We start from the raw sequence: 16,444 nt of genomic DNA, 5'->3' as shown, positions 1-16,444 counted from the left end.
GAATATAACTGAATAATTGCAGCTGATTAAAGACAAAAAAGAAAGGAAATGTTAACACTGAGACAAACAAACACTGACTGTGTGGTAAATAGAAACACTCAAGGATTTAATTCCCTGAATAAGAGAAGGGAGGGGGCAGCAAGAGCAGAGAGCTCCTGCCGTTGGTTTCCTCAGAACTGATTGCAGCTCCTGTTCCTGGTTGTACTTTCCTACAAATAATTTACAGTGCTAATGTAGTTTTTGCTGTACAAACGGTTGTAGCCCCAGTGTAATACTGGAAGTTTTTCTTTTCCTATCAAATACAAGACTGAATTCATGTCCTCCCTCCTGTGCAGGGCATCACTGCCTCTGCTGCAGCTTCCACCAGTGGCTCACGTCCAGCTGAGCCGGGCAGGCTGGGACCAGTTCGGCAGGGCAAGGGGAAAGCAGTGCCCAGGGGACAGGAGAATGGCACTGGGAAAAAAAAAATCCCTCTCCCTCCACCTTTCCATGCACTTGGCCCTGGTCCTCTCGCCTCAGCATGGGGGGATGCTGCCAGCACCGGGAGATGTGCTGTGCCCCACTGCATCCCTGGCCCCGTGCAGGAAGCATCCTTGGGTCCTTCTTCTCTATGGCACCAAAATAAAGGCCTCTTTGTCAGGCAGCAATCTTGAAAAAATGCAACTGATTTTCTGACTTCTGGTCAGATTTTCCACCAAATTTAACACCCTACATGTCGTGCTCAAAATACAGGCTCTAAGAGCATAAGGCATTTATTGTTAAGGTTTATTTTATTATACAATATTACAGCCATTCGAGATAGATTGTATCCCCTGGCAGTTTCAGGAAAGTTTTTTTCCTTGTATTCATTAGAAGGAAAATAAAGTGCTTGCAAAAACTGGGAAATCCCCAATTTCAGTTAAATTGAGAGCATTTCAGGGACTTCACCTTCAAGAAGGCAGCAAGATAATTTACATTCTGACCTAGATTTCTAACCCAAATGTATTTGCTTGAATGTGAAATGACATTTCATTTGCTCAAGGGTTCTATTTATTTATTTAATTATCAAAGAAAAGGGGGCGGGGGGAAGGCCCTCTTTCTCAGATCCTAGCAAAAGAATTGGGAAGAAAAGAGACTAATTCTCTGGTCACACATAAGTGGGGGAAGAGTGGTCCCTGAACTGTGCCCACACATCTGCTCCATGTGCTATGCAAGTCCAAAAGCTGGGCTGAAGCTCAAGTCTAGCTTCAGCAAGTGCTTTTGCCCAGTGGGACCTCAGTCCATGGTCACCCTGTGCTCTGGTCCATGTGGCATCAGGAGCTAAGATGACAATGGGAAAGCGCAAAGATGTTTGGGATCATACAAGACGCTTCCCAAATGTTTCCAGAAAGCTGGAGTCTCAAACAATGTGAAATCAAGGTTTTTGCATGTAGGAAAAATACTATCTCCATCTATGGGAGAGTCCATGAAATAGCTCTGAAAGACCTTCAACCACTGAACAGTTTACCTTCACCATCTGGAAGCTTCTGGGTTTCTTTCCCAGCTAATTCAGCACTTCAGCGCTGAGAAGGGCCAACAGTTGCTGTTTTGCAGGACAGAGGAGAGCAGCAGAGAACAGGCAGAGAGGAGCATCCCGGTGACCCCATGCCTCCTATGGGTACCTCCACATCTCCTCCTGAACCCTTGCTTACATGCTCCTCTAACTCAGGGCATTGCTGCTGCCCATATACGTGTCTAATCTCACCAAGAACAGCACTGAACGGTCTGTGGCACCTAGTTTCACGTGATAATCTTTCCCTGCGCCTCTTCTCCCTTTGCACATTTCTGAGAGTCATACTGTATCGGGTGGTTTCCTGCTCTGGGAGGAACGAGGGCAGCAGCAGATCTGAGTCAGACAGTGGCAGGACCCTCCAGCAGGCCTTTTGAAGCTCCCCACCTAACAGACTCTGTAAAAGGCGCGTAAGGAGGAAGAGTGAGCCTTAATATTGCACCACAGAGCTAATCATCGTAGAGAAAAGCCTTTGTGCATTGTCAAGTGCAGGTCAAAGCAGCTCAGCTCGAGTGCAGTCAACAACCCCTTGTTCTGACACAAACAGATGCTCATCACAGAGAGAGAGATGAATGGAAAAAGCTGGAGAAAATGACATAATCACAGAGTAGCACCTTTGAATATGAGTGTGCTAAGATAAAACTTGCCCCTGCCCTCCATCCGCTTACTGGCAGGTCCCTGGAATAGTTATGCCTGGTACATGACAAGAATCTAGTCATTAGCTCTGTATTTGCCGGCAGCCAATGCCTGACCTGCTGAATTCATCTGGCTAAGAGGTTTATTTTCCTCTACTTTATTCCTGACAGTGTCATCTTTCAAAAGGCACACATTTCTCCATCCTAGAAGCAGCTTAGCATGGTCTCTCTGAGGACAGAAGATGCTCAGAAAGATTTCACTTTGCACAAGGAGTGCTCCTTGACTCCCCTCACTGGGGACCTGTCCCTCAGGCTGCACGTGTCCGCCAACACCATATAAGAGCCATCGGGAGCTAAAATCTCCCTTATGGCAACCATGGGGTGTCCCTGAGGAGTCCTGGCCTCTTGGCTTTGCTGCTGAGCTTCTGACCATCAGGGTTAGCCCCATCCTCGCAGCCTGTAGCTTTCTCTGGCTGCCACTGGAGATGGCCCCAGCACTCACGTGGCTGCCGGGCTACGGCTGTCCCCGTGCATGTGTCTGCACCCCGGAGGAGCCCTGTCCCTTGGCACCGGCCGATAATCACCCCAAGGTGCTGTGCTCCAAAAGCCCAGTTCTTCACCTCCAGCCATTCATCCCTGTTCTGACTCGGGAGATGCAGAGTTCAGCCCCTGCGTGTGACTCATCTGGGCGATGGGTGGATAATGAGAGGGGCGAGTGTTTGTGCTCCACGGAGCTCCCATTGTTCCCGGCTCTTTGTCTTCCTGCCCAACACTCACTGGCCACCTGCCTTCCTCCCCAGCCTTTTGAAGAGGGATTCTTTGCTTCCCTTTGTTGTTCTCCCTGCCCCAAGCTGCCCGTGCGGAGGCGAGGCAGGCTCCAACCTCCAAAAGGAGCCAACAAAGAGGCAGGGATGCAGCCTGTCCGGGACAGGGAGCACCGCAGCACAGGGCAGGGGGAAGAGCAAGACTAGGTAGTAGGCAAAGAGTGGATTTCCCATGATAAAAGCAAGCAAAATAAAACAAACACAGCAGAAGAAAACTGTGAAAGTGAGCCCGCTGCTCATTACAGGAAATATTCATATGGCGGAGGCTCCTCGTAAATTATACAGGAGCTTCTTGATGAGAAAGGCGGTGAGCCTGGCTAGCGCCTTCCCCCACCGGCCCCCACTGCCGTGCCCAGGCACCAGGCAGTGGCTGGACCACACGCGGCGGCCGTGCTCACTGCCCTCCCCGTGCTCACTGCCCTCCCCGCGCTCCCACGAGCTGCACAGGACCCTGCCGTGAGCAGCACAGGCTGCAGCCGGGAGATGGCTCTGACCTGGGCGGGTGGCGAGACAGAGAGGTTGCACGTCAGAGCTCGGAGTGGGCTCGCAGCATCCCTCAGCAGCGGCCAAACCCGAGCGAGACCTGCTATAAGTACAACTGGCGGCACGTGTCTGTCCGGGAGATGCAGTTTCTATACCACTCTTGCATCGTCCGGAGCCATTAGCATCTGTACAAAACTCAGTGCTACCTCTTTCTGCCATAATGGTGGCTCCACGAGGCTGCAAGGACTCCAGCCCCGCAGCCGGCAGGGATAATCCTTCTGCTGTAAGCGAGTGTCTCGTGCCCACGTGCCCCAGCAGGACCCTGCTTGGCCATGGCCAGCTGCCTGGCATACACCCTGCTCCCCGTCGGAGCCCCCTCTGCCTCTGGGTGCGAAGCAGACCCAGTTTGCATCGCCTTCCCGCGGCTCTCCCGCCAAGGAGGGGGAGCAGCCACTTGGGCACCACCGAGGAGGGACTCAACTGGCACCTGCCATGAAGAGCAGGGCCACGGCAAGAAGAGGTTTTGCAGCACAGGTCTGTTCTCATGCACAGGAGCCACCTCCAGCTCGTCCTGGGAGACAGAGTGACTCCGCTCGGCACAAGCCACATGCTCCCGCGCTGATCTATGTTCAGGACAGAAGACAAGTCTCTCCATGGGCATAAAACCAGCACACTTAAATAAATAACTATCCATTCAAGCCTGCAGACTGTGAATGTAGTTAAGGGAATAAATTGCTCCCAGCTACCCTGCGCCCTCCTGGCCCCAGCCCACTAACGTGTTTGTGCGAATGCCTGCAGGTCACAGCCTGGTTCACCCTGCCTCACCTGATGCATCCTGAAATACCAACCCCCTCAGGTAAAAATCACAGAGCTGAATTAACTATGGTAATCAGCGCCACACATTTCTCCTACCAAACCCAGGTAGCACAGCTCCTGTCGCCTGCAGAGCCAGGCTCCACGCCGAGATAGCCCTGTCTGGCAGGCTGCTCCTGCCTGGGCTGCAGCTGGCTTTTGCAGCGTGACCCTTCCAGCCCCTTCCCACCCCACAAGGTCTGTGTAGATGCTGTAGCTGCTGCTGGGAAGCTGCTTTACACCACAAGGAGCACTTGCATACAAAAAGGCTTACAAAAAGCTGGTATAAGGAAGCTACTTATTGCTGTAGCTCCAACCTAGTAGAAGTGTAACATGTACCATAGCACACATCTGGCAAGACCTGGCAGTGTAAGGTTTATTTTTTACGTAACTTATTTTTTACCTCCCTCTGGTCCTTGATTTAGCTTGCATGTGAGGATTTGTACACTCCAAAGAGCCTGCAAAATGCCTTGCAGAAGAATGCAAAAGAAGGGCAAAACATTTAGCAAAGATGAAACACACGTGCGTTCACTGCACCGACATTTGCTGCTCCCGTATCATAGAGGGTTGGAGGCGGCTGGCCAGGGGTGCGGGAAGGGCTGCAGGGAGCACAAGAGAAGTGAAGGAGGCTGCTGGGGTGGCCACGCTAGCAGCTCCAAGCCCAGCTCCCCCTCCCACCTTTGCAGTGCCTGTGGCGGACACACTGCAGGCAGGACACGCAGGGGACTGCGGGATGGGCAGCAGGATGTCTGGGAAAAGCATCACTTTGGCTTGCTCAGCCTGCAGCTGTGACCTGCCCGCCATGGGAGCATCACCCTGTTTGCCCCCCACAGCCCAGGGACCTGGCAGGGAGATGCAGCTCGTCCCTGGCCTTGGCCATGACAGTAACTAGTGGCCTTGGCCAGCACAGAGGCTGCCTGCTGGGGATGGGAAGGACAGCAGGGCCAACCGCCCTTGAGGATTTTGGCACGCCGCTTCCCACCATCACTAGCAGGGACACAGCTGCGGTGGTGGGAATGTGTCGGCAGAAATCCCCCAGTGTCAGCAAGGCTGCATGAAGGGGAGGGCAGGGGGAGCCTCTCCCCCAGCCCAAACCCCATCCGATTTGCACGTCCTGGTTCCCATTCAACAGTGCTAACCCTGTTAGCACATTATCCCCTGCACCACATCCCAGGGCCTCGGGAAGCAGCCGGCGGGCGCGAGCGCTCTCACCCTATTCAAAGCAGGGAGCTGCCACACAAAGAAAGGGGAGCAAAACCCAAACACTCTTTCACCACCCGCCCAGACGCTTGGCTCTGGGTGATCAAAGCCTTGCCGAGGAGCAGCTCTCCGTGAGAGCTTATCCGGGAAGGTCTGATGGGATGGAAAACATGCACGGAGCGGGGGTTGGGGCCTTTAGCCCAATTTCCTCAGGAAATGAGGCTGGTTGAGTCACAACTATTAGTCACAGTGCTTAATGAATTCTGAGTCCTTTGGCCAATTTCAGAAAAAATTGACTGAAAGGGGAGTCCTCGAGGTGTCACATTCCTAGGAGCTTTGGGGGGGCAGCAGCCCCGGCTGCAGAGCCTGCTCCGAAAGGGGATGTGGGAACCCACCTCGCCAATCCTACCACTCGCAGGACTCTTGGCTCCAGCCTGACTGATGTGACCTAAATTGGGAACCCCAAAGGGGAGGCTTATCCAAGTGAAACACCCAGCCTAAATTTTCTCTGCAGAGCATCCCCGGGGAGTGGGGACACCAGGATGGGCCATGTCTCGCTGGAGGGGCAGTCAGCAGGAGCAGCCTCCATGCCCGGCGAGGAGTTTGCTCTGCTCCAGCCCACAGTTTGCTGATTTATGTTTAAAACACAGACAATTAAATTACATGGGAGCTGATGCTGCTTAATGCATAAAGGCACTGAAATGCCAGGCCTCATCGGGTTGCCATGTAAATCACCATGGTTAAGCGGGTAACTGAGAGCACAAATAGCAGGGGTTGAGCATGCGTCACCCAAAACTCCCTGCCAGCAGCAGAACCCAGAGGCGTTTTGTGAGGATGAGCAGGGCTGAAGTGGAGCAGCCCCTCCGGGGCATGGCCGGCAGCAGGTGGGCTGGCACGGGGGGCTTGACCCCCGCAAGGGGGATTTGGGATTACACCCCAAATCAGACAGAGCCACACAGAAGGGAGAGGCAGACTCCAGCAATTTACACACCAAGCAGTTCAGGTTCCAGCGAACTAAAATCAATACGAATAAAGGAATAATAAGAAGAGATGCTGCGAGGATGGATGGGAAAGGAATAGCTAAGCATCCTGCTAGGGAAATAGCATAAATCCTGCTGAGCTGCAGGCCGTTCCCTGTGGGGCAGGTTTAGGGTGCTGTCCTGCTTCCCCCCCTCGCCCCAGCCACGTCACCCTGCCCTGCTCCCAACACCGGTGCTTGGCTGGTGGGGTGCTGGGCTGGGTCGAGCAGCTGAACCAGCAGAAAAACTAAACCTGCAAAATACAGCCCAGTGCAGGTGACGGAGCACAGGAGGAGAGCTTACAGCTGGCTGGGCTGCTCTGGAGGCAGCAAGCCCCGGTCCCCGTGCTGAGCCGTGCAGCTGACTCGGCTGCAAGGCTCAGAAGCGATGGAGCAGAGCACTGCCCCGGCTGCCAGTCACATCAAGATCCTTTGCAAATCACCATCCAAGCCATGCCAGGATTTTTTCCTGCAGAGAAGTGTTTGCTCCTCTCCAGGACAGAGCCTGGCCTGGGAAGCATCTGCAGACATGCCAGTGCCCTGAATGCTGCCTCAGAAACAGGCCAGAAGCCACCAAAAGAGCCGATGCTTTGCTTCACTTGCCCTTTCTTAACAACTCTGAGCACCGGACTTCTGCTGCTCATTAATTAACCCGTTGTGATGAAGCAGCTTTCCTGTCATGTCTAGTGGAAGAGGAGCTGAGTGCAGGGGGGAAGGCATAGGAGACCAGGGGAGCAGCCCCTCTCAGCAGGTTTTCTCAGCAGGGACAAGTGAACGTATGGAGCTTTGGGGATTTCACGGGAAACTTTAGCACTGCCAAAGGTCACCCATTTCTGTGAGAGCCTCACAATTCAAACAAGCAGCCCTTGCAAGCCAATTAGCAACAAATGTGACAAATCTGGATTTTATTTATGTAGTATCTAGCAAATAAAACCAGATTTCAGCCCCATGTAACAGGGATGCAGAGGCTGGCAGGGCCATGCACCGGGTCACCTCGGCCTCCTCAGGCATTCAGCATGTCCCCATGGGCGTCGGGTCTTTTACAGCACTGCAGTCTGTGGCAAAAAGGACAGCGTGCAAATTACTGCCAGTGTCACAATGACATTCCCAACCCATCCTTGGGCATATGAAATTATTAGGTAGTAAATTTAAGCTGAAAAAAAAGGAAACCCTTTTCCATACAGAACGCAATTACGTGGTACAGTTTATTACCATCAGATGTTGCAGTAGCCAAGAGCATAAGCTGCTTCAAAAGAGACCAGACTTACAAATGGGGGAGCAGATCAGCTGGCTACCGAGCCCGGCGGCCTGGCTGCCATCCCTGGCTCGGGGCGTCCCCGTGCCCCTCGCTGCAGGAAGCCGGCAGGCTCTGCCATGGGAAAGCTCAGCCCTTGCTTCTGAGACCTCCCCCCCGGCGTCTGCTGCTGGCCGGTGTTGGAGGCTGAGCATGGAGCCGAGTCCTGAGCTGGGCTGGCACAGCCACCCTCGTGCTCTGCGCATGGGTGGGAAGGTGCTAAAGAGCAAACCTGGAGCCAATGGGACCCTGGCAGGAGCCTGCAAGTGATCCAGCTGCGTGCTGCAAGGCAGGCATTTGAGTGATGGTTTAGATCCAGGCATCGACCAAGCCCTCCTCGTCGGGGGTAGCTACCTGCAGAGGATGTGGAGCTTTTTTTTGAAATCAGTATAACGTGCAACAAGTCAGCCCATCCCCACAGGCTCATCTGGGGCGCTGGGGCAGACCCTGGGGATGAATTTCACATGCCTTGTCTGCACTAGCCCTGCTGGGCACTGAGAGCTGGAAGCTGGAAGCCCCCCTGGCAAAACAGAGCAGGAGCTCATCCCCAACAGCCCAGGCAGGGCACCCCTCCTTGCACTGCAGGCAGGAAAGACTGGCCGGTCGTGGGGTTCACACCAGTGCCCCCCACAAACTCCTCCATGCCTGAGGACAAGGAAAACTACTCCATCCCCTTTGTCACCAATTTAAATCCAACGTGCTGCTGCTTTGTCCACACTGCGAGCCGTTCAGCAGCAAAAGCACATGGTGTTGTTGGATTAATCACTGCCACTCACTGGCGCGGTTCACACACACATCAGCCCAGCAGGAGTAGTACCGAGCTTTGTCATCGCAGAAGTACTTTTCAAATATACATATAACAAACCTAACATCAAAGATCCTGAAAGAGAAACTTCTTTCAGATGATATCCCAGGCTCAGCCTCTACAGAGCACAAACAGAAGGGATGAATGATGTTGGAAACAACAAAGAGAAGTAAATTGTCTCCTCTGGATGAACTCAAGCTTAAAATCTAAAAAAGGAACTTGTCTTGCTTTTGTCTCTGCTGAAAATTCACCTCCTGCCTGGACAATACGCGGCTGTTCAGGAGGCAAGAGGCAGCCGGAGAGCTGGGCTGGGGCCTGGTCAAGCTCTATTTACAACCCCCCAGCTCACCCGGGAAACAATAGAACCTGAGCATTTGCTTTGATCGGCCTATTCAGATCTCCATCATATTAATGTAATATGTTAATTAATAGCAATAGGTCACGCTTCTGAGTTGCCTTTTAATCAACGATCAAAACAGCTCTACCACTGCTCATCCACACCCCCCAGCACCGAGGTACGGGAGGGTCTCGTCTCTCCCTTCAAGACGATTAAACAGAGGAAGAGGGAATCTGGGCGGCAAATGCAGCCGGGACGCTGGGCTGAAATGGGCTTTGCAGGGTGGCCCTCGGACACCCACGGATGGTTCATACAGAGAAACGCCCGGCATGCCTGGCATCCTGCTGGAGCCGGCTGGAGTAGCTCGGGCTTCAAACCCTCGCTGCAAACCACTTGTGCTGCAGTCCCTAGGGTGGCAAACGTGGCATGGCATCACCAGGGACCGTGTCCCCAGGGCAGCAGGAGAACAGGCAACAACCCTCTCCAAAAGGCAGTGGTGAGCCAAGGCTGGGAAACGCGGAGCAACACCCAACCACCGTGTGTCACTTAAGGAGAGGCATCCCCAGCCATTTTATAAATTGCTGATTCGCCATTTAACAAGTTAGCATTAATATTTATTGCAGCATGTTCACAATTGTAAAGATCTTCATTTAAAATGTTTTGTGCCTCACACCCTGTCAGCAGGGAAAGCACTGTAAGGCAGAAAGCAGGCTTGCAGGCTCTAATGCAAAGTGATGGCTCCAACTTCAGAAGGGAAGCCTATTTCCAGCAGGAACATCTGCTCTCGGTGTGGAAAGCGAGTACCTAGTTGAGAAGGCTGGGAGCAGATGGAATGGGAAAGTTTCTCCTCCTCTTGTCGCAGAGCCGCGGCGAGCGAGGTTCACCACCTCACCAGATTGCCTGCTGGGTGGTGCCGCCGTCCCGAGCTGCATCCCCACGCTTCCTTCTCTTCTTGCTCCAAAGCAGGCAGGGAGCAGGGAGGGGGGGAAGCACTTTAATTGTTTGGTGCAGCGAGAGCAAACCCAATTTAGATCTGGTGCCAGAAGCCACGCCACTGGTGGTGACGCAGTTCTCCATCTCTCACATGCCTGCGGAGTCGCAGTCGGTCTGGTGAGGAGAGGTTTGCGTGGTCTGCATCGCCGACGTCAGGGAAGGTGAGAACTGTCTGCGCGTCAGGAGGAGGAAAGAGGAGAGGTTGAGCTGAACCAGGCAAGGGAAAGGTGAGAGGACTGTAAAGCAAAATAAAGATTGAGGTGGAAAAGTGAGAAGAACTTAATGCTAAGATCTGTTAAACCTCCCTCTTGCAAAGCCTTATGCAGGTGCTTAACTTTGCAGGCTGTGAGTAATCCAATTAAAGCTGTTAAATCCTGCAGAGACTTAAATTCAGGGGAATTAATGATAGCGCGCAAAGTTAAGCGCACAGTTACTGGGTGAAATAGCGTGAAAAAGACTCCTTAGGAGAGAAAGCTTCGTGACTTGGAACTTTTAGAAATGAAAAAAACCACCGTCAAATATATCAAGAAATAATCTTGCACTGGGTTGGAAGAAGCGTTTGATGTGACCTAAAAGTCTCTTCCATCTCCGACTTCTATTAGTCTGTGACAAGACTTAAAAGGTCACCTAGTCCACCCCTTTGCTAATGCAGGATTATTCCCCACAGAACAGTGCCTGTTACTTTGTCCAGTCCGGTTTTAAATGAAAAGCCTTGCAAAATTTCCTCTTCCCAAGGACCATTATCCTCCCAATTCTAATGTGTTTCTTTTTGTCAATAGTTCTGTCAGTATAATGAAATCATCACTGTGCTAAATTGCTAAAAAAGATCTAAAAGTCGAATCTTCTTCTAATATGACATGAAAGTGCTAGTATAAAAATAGGATTGTATTAGCGATTCTCCACTGTATTGTATTAACATCCTATTTCACTTAAGAGAGGCAGGACTGAATTATCTGCGGATTCTTCCAGCCACTACTCTTACAAAGCTGTGTATTTGGGGTTCAGAGCTGCATGACTTCCCATTAAAGCAATACAATAAAATCCTATGCAGCATGCAAAATGCTGAGGCAGGAGTTTAGGGTACGTGCCAAGCATGGAGCCCGACCCCGTTCTTCCTTGTACCCAAGCAAACTCCACAGGCTCTGCAAAGCTGCTGGGGATGTGGGAAGAGGTGTGGGAAGGCAGGCAGGTGAGATTGGAGGCCCCGGAGGGTAGAAAAAAGGACAGACGAGTCTAAGAAAAAGCAAGACTTAAAATGTCCATCGTGGAAGCGTGGTGCAGAGGTGGGATGGGGATGAGAGTCCTGTTTCTCCCCTTCACAGGTCAGGACTCTGCAGCAGCCCAGGCGAGAAGAGGAAAGAGCTGGTGGCAGAGACTATGCAACCTCAAAATAATCAAAATGGGCATTTGTAGCCGATTTTGAGGGCATGTCAAGAAATTCAGCTGCCAGGAGGAAGACTGATGCTCACAGCACACTTCAAGGAACGAAGCTCCTGGCATCCTGTGGAGACCAGCCAGGGATGGGGAGAAGCACTGGAGGGGTTTGGTACCAGCACCAAGCCAGTGCCTTGGCCGGGAGCCGGGACAGGTAGTCCCCGAGCAAGCAGAAAACAGAGGTGACGCTCTGAGCGCTCTCGACCGCCGTCAACAACGGAGCCCCGACTCCAACGTGGCGGCAGTTTGTGCAAAACCGCTTGGTGGCAGGTACAGGTGCTTTCCGACTGCACTGTGGCTTTGAACAAGCTTTTAAACTAGAAACTTGGCACAACACATCCCTACCAGATGTTTAATACATTTTTGCATTATATTGTAATAAAACCCAACACTAATATAGCCCCAGTTTTTTCCTAAAAATCAAGTCTGGATGCTTTGAAGGCCCCTGAGCTTCAGCGAAGCTGCCCATAGCATCCCATTTACCAGGAATCTGGAAAAAACAGTTTCATCTTGTTTCAGCCCAGTTCTAGTCGCTATTCCCAGCATGTTCTGCAGCCATGCCCTCCCTGGAATTTACGGAGGTTTATTTTCCCAACACATGCTCCCTCGTTGCTATTCTTTTTCTTCTTTTTTTTTTTTTAACTGCATAGCAGAAAGCTATTGAGTAGAAAGCCAGTGGGAAGCCACAGCTATTGTATCTCTGGTTTAGTTCCTTATCTGCTAAGGGGTCCTTTTGTGATTGTGTTGAGGAAGGACATGCAGACAGGGCCTTTTATCACCAGCACAGCATCTCCGGAATGAAAGGAGAGGCAGCAGGGATGCAGATGTGACGTTAAAGTATAAAAATCCACCATATGGTAAAGACTGCTTCGGCTACAGTCTGGTCAAGATGTTGACACTTTGGTTATGAAAAGCAATATGTATCTCTCTCTTGGTGGTTTCTGTTCAAATTAAATGTTTTGTATCAGGCAGAGAACTAATAACGAGCCAGGTTTTCCCTCGACAGAGGAGTAGTAACAAATATGGAGTAATGTGAAAGCTGACTTGAAAATTACTATTCCCAAAGATGCAATAAATGTAGAGATAAGATTTGCTTAGAGGACTCAAATGAGATAAATGCTAAAGGTGCTGCTGGTGGGAAGAGAGTCCAAGGGGAAAGGGCAAAAGCAAAAAAGTAGCATTTAAAAAACACAGTCTGACCTGTCAACATTTCTGTTAACACCGAATACCTCCCGGACACCAGGCACCACTTCAGCCTTCTGCAAAACCCCCTCCTTCCCACAGCTAAGTGTAAGCAAAGAACCAGGAAAAAAAGGGAATCTGGATGCAAACCATTGTGTGTTCAAGCCAAAACAGCAAGACATGCCTTTTTCAGTGCCTCTGAAAGGGATGAGAAGCCCCAACGTGTATGTGTAGACGTGTATGGAGGCAGGGCGTGCTGCCGGGGAGCCGCTCTGTGGGCAGCAGGCAGGGCTCAGGCACAGACCCCGTGGCTGTGGATGTTCTGGGGCTGGGGGTGATGTGGAACTGAAGTTGCAGCAGCACCAAGAGAAATCAAGGCACAAAATCAACACAAAACCAGCCGAGGTTGTTCCTCCGACCAACAGCATTCTGGAGGCGCAGCGATTCCAGTCTGGCTCAGGCTAAAATAAACTTTGCACATCAAATATTTAATGCCCCAAAGTCTCTTCCCGAGGCTACGCCCCGTGGCTGTGCGCCCCGTGCAAGCAGGCTCCCGTCCCGGCGTGCCGAGCTGCGCACGCCTCTCCCCGCGCACCCAGCATCTTCTGGCGCTTAATGCGAGTTAACAGCAGTGGCGATGACTTATTTAAGAGTAGATCAAGAAATATCCCAGCTCTCTTTGGAGACTTCAAAAGCAGCTGAACACTACCAGTATCCTCCGATAAAGACACAGCTTTGCTGTACCGTCCGCCTCAGGGGAACCTCGCACCGCCGGCAGCGGGAAGGGCAGACGCGGCCGCCGTAGGGACGTCTTGGCAGAGGGAGGACCCTGCTGCCATCCAGCCCCAGCACTGGGGCCGCTGGACCCACTGCAGGTGGAGGGGAGCCAGCACGACCCTTCCCCTGCCAGGGGCCGCATCCTGCCCATGGCCCTGGTGGGCGCTCAGGCTGCCCAGCCAGCCCCCGTCACCCGCTGAGGAGGTGGGATGTGGTTGCCATGGCAACAGGAAGCAAAAACAATTAGTTTTTTTCTCCCTGGGGGAGCATGGGGATGGAGCGCCCGGCGTGGCTGGGGGATGCAGAGCCACGCCGGGGTTTGGAGGCCGGGACAAACGATGGAGGAGGGACAGTGCAGACAACCAGAGCTCACTCCTCACTGAGCACATCTCCTGCCTCACCCAGCCGGGCCAGCCATCGCCACACTACGCCTTCATGCCTACGAGCACCTTGCTGACAGAGGCGGCGAGTGAGCCAGAGGAGACTGGTGAGGTAGCTGGCAGGTGGGTTGGAGGCTTTCCACCGAAATTTAGAGCGGAAGACTTCAGCCCTTGCCTCAATCACAAGCACAGGCAGGCGGGGCTGGAGCAGAAGGGCAGCAGAAGTGACGTGCTTTAACAGAGACCTTGGGAACGGCTTGCTGGCTGATGACGAAAACATCCTCCATCAACAGATGTCATTTCCCACTGGGAATAGTGGAACCAGAGCCCCATGGCCAAAATCTCCACCCCAGGCTGAGGTTGATAGGAGATTCGATATTGATTCACTGGGGCCAGGATTTCATCCTGTGATTTAAACCTAACTCCTCCAAAGAGAATAAGATCAATTTCACAGAGAATCAAATAGATAAAGAACAGCCTTTGAGACGGTGTGCAGCAGAGGCAGAAAAGGGAGTTAAAAAAAGGGTTCTTTCCTTATCAGGAAAGTTAAAAAAAAAAAAAAAAAGAAAAAAGAAAAGAAAGGAACCTGCAGAGTGTTGTTTGCTCATTTTTCCTTTTCCAGTCAAAACAACCCCGCCTCTGTCTGCTCTCCGCATGGGCACCGAGGGAGCAGAGCAGCCGAGGGTTTCTCATAGCGGGGCTGGGATGGAGCTGCTGCTGTCCCCCATCCCTGGAGCCCCCCTCCTGGCTCCCCCACGCCGCGCCCGGCCCTTCCCGGGCAGCCCCTGCCCAGTGAAGCTGCCTCAGCACTGCGGTGACCAAAGGGGTCCAGTGTGCTGGGGGCTCAGGTCTGCAAAGCCTGCCGCAAGTGATGGGAGATGACGAAATACGCCTGTGATACAGCATCCGTCTGCACAGGCAGGAGAGCCGCCTGCAAAAGGGGCCGGGGAGCGAGGGCGAGGTGGGGAAGGCAGAGATTCGGGGCTGGAAAGGCGAAACAAGCTCTGCCGCAGCAGGGGAGCGGGGCCACGCTGCAGCCCCCTGCCCCAAGGGTGCAGGGAGCCTCTTGCCCTAGCTACCTCCACACTGGGGTGGTGTGGGCTCCCCCCAGGCAACACCCACCCCTCCTGTCCGGAAAGCTGGAAACCTTTGCTCTGAGCTTCTCTCCCTTGGAGGTTTTATTATCGTAATTCCTTTTTATTTTGGCCTTGGAAGACAATTCATCACCCTCAGGCAGCACAGACTGGCCCCTGCCAAGGCTGTCACTCTGCTCCTGTGCACCCCACCCACCCCACCCACCCCCAAAGCACCAGGCCAACTTTGAGTTTCTTCTGTCCTAAAGCTTTGCAAGGGATCAGTCGCGTGTTTGCCTTTGGCCCTCTGCTGCCATCCCCTCCACCTTCACTCGCCGCGGGCAGGAGCACCTGCAAGCAGCACAGGACCCATGGCAGAGGCTTCTGCAGGCAGCAATCCCCCTGCCCATTATTTAACTGCAATCCAGAGACAATTTTTCTTGGGAAAAGCTTTTAAGCTTGATCAGTGATGGGGTTAATATTGTTTGCCATGTGTCTCGATTTTTTATCTGTATTAATGGAAAGTGCCACGGCAGGGTTTCTGCAGCAGTACTACGGTGGTGCTTTGCTGGTTTGTTTTTTTTTTAAAAGCTCTGGGTTGCAATGACTGATCACTCCACAGCATAGCAGCTACCAACCACGTCCCCACAGAAGCTGCCCCACCAATGCCACGATGCCTACCCTAAATCTTAAGAGTTTGTCCCCAAAGAGCCATCCTTCCTGCCGCAGCCTGTCTCCGTCACCGAGGGCTGTGGCAGAGGAAGGAGCCGTGCAGGGCCGCGCACGGCAGCAGAGGTGAGCTCTGTAATTGTACACCTGCCTGTTTTTATTCTCTGATGGCTCTTTGGGGATGCTCGGTTACATCACGTTCAAAAGAAAAGGACAACAACACAAAACAAAAAGCAGATGCAAGTTAAACAAGTGGAAGGCCTGCTGGGGATGCTGGTGAAGTTGGACTCTGGTTTCTGCCCAACGCCAGCAACTGCAGGCAGCTACAGGGCAGGCAGGCGGTCCCACACCTTTCCCCGCCGGCACCACGACATGGGAGCAGAGCCCGGATCCGGGACCAACAGAAACGCAGGATGAGGACCTTTGCACCCCCCTTCCCTGCTCTGCCCGCGATACTCTGTGTTCGCAGAGCCATGCTTTAAACAGAAATAAATATATTTTTGCTCTGTGCTTTCAGGCCTTTGATCCCTCCAATTTATTTGTTCTTGTCTTTGTGGGCTTAACAGTCAAAGTGTATGATAATTCATTGCTTGTTAATCCAATTTGGCTCTATTTAGAGATTCCAGTTTAACATCAAATATAATATAAAATAATGTCCAGAAGAAACAGAAATGAGATCCGCATCTATAAACCAGCTCTGAACCTTGCCCAGTGAGGGCTGGCCGCTTTCTTTGCTAATTTATTCTCTCTCTGGCTTCACTGAGCCAGTCCTTGTGGCTAAGCCCCTCACTGCAGCCAGGGGCACAGCAGGGCAGGGGGGCTCCACACCTTGGGGTGCAGCACAGCACCCCTAGAATCTCTCTCTCACAAAGAGCAGGGACAGCCAGCCACTGGCACAGCCCCAGGGAGCCTCTCCTAGGGATGCTGGGGGGCTCAGGGGACCGCGGGCTGGGTCCCCCC

This window comes from Aptenodytes patagonicus, chromosome 9, assembly GCF_965638725.1.
Source record: "Aptenodytes patagonicus chromosome 9, bAptPat1.pri.cur, whole genome shotgun sequence".
Taxonomy (NCBI): Eukaryota; Metazoa; Chordata; class Aves; order Sphenisciformes; family Spheniscidae; genus Aptenodytes; species Aptenodytes patagonicus.
The sequence above is the reverse complement of the archived record's forward strand: the minus strand, read 5'-3'. Positions refer to the sequence as shown.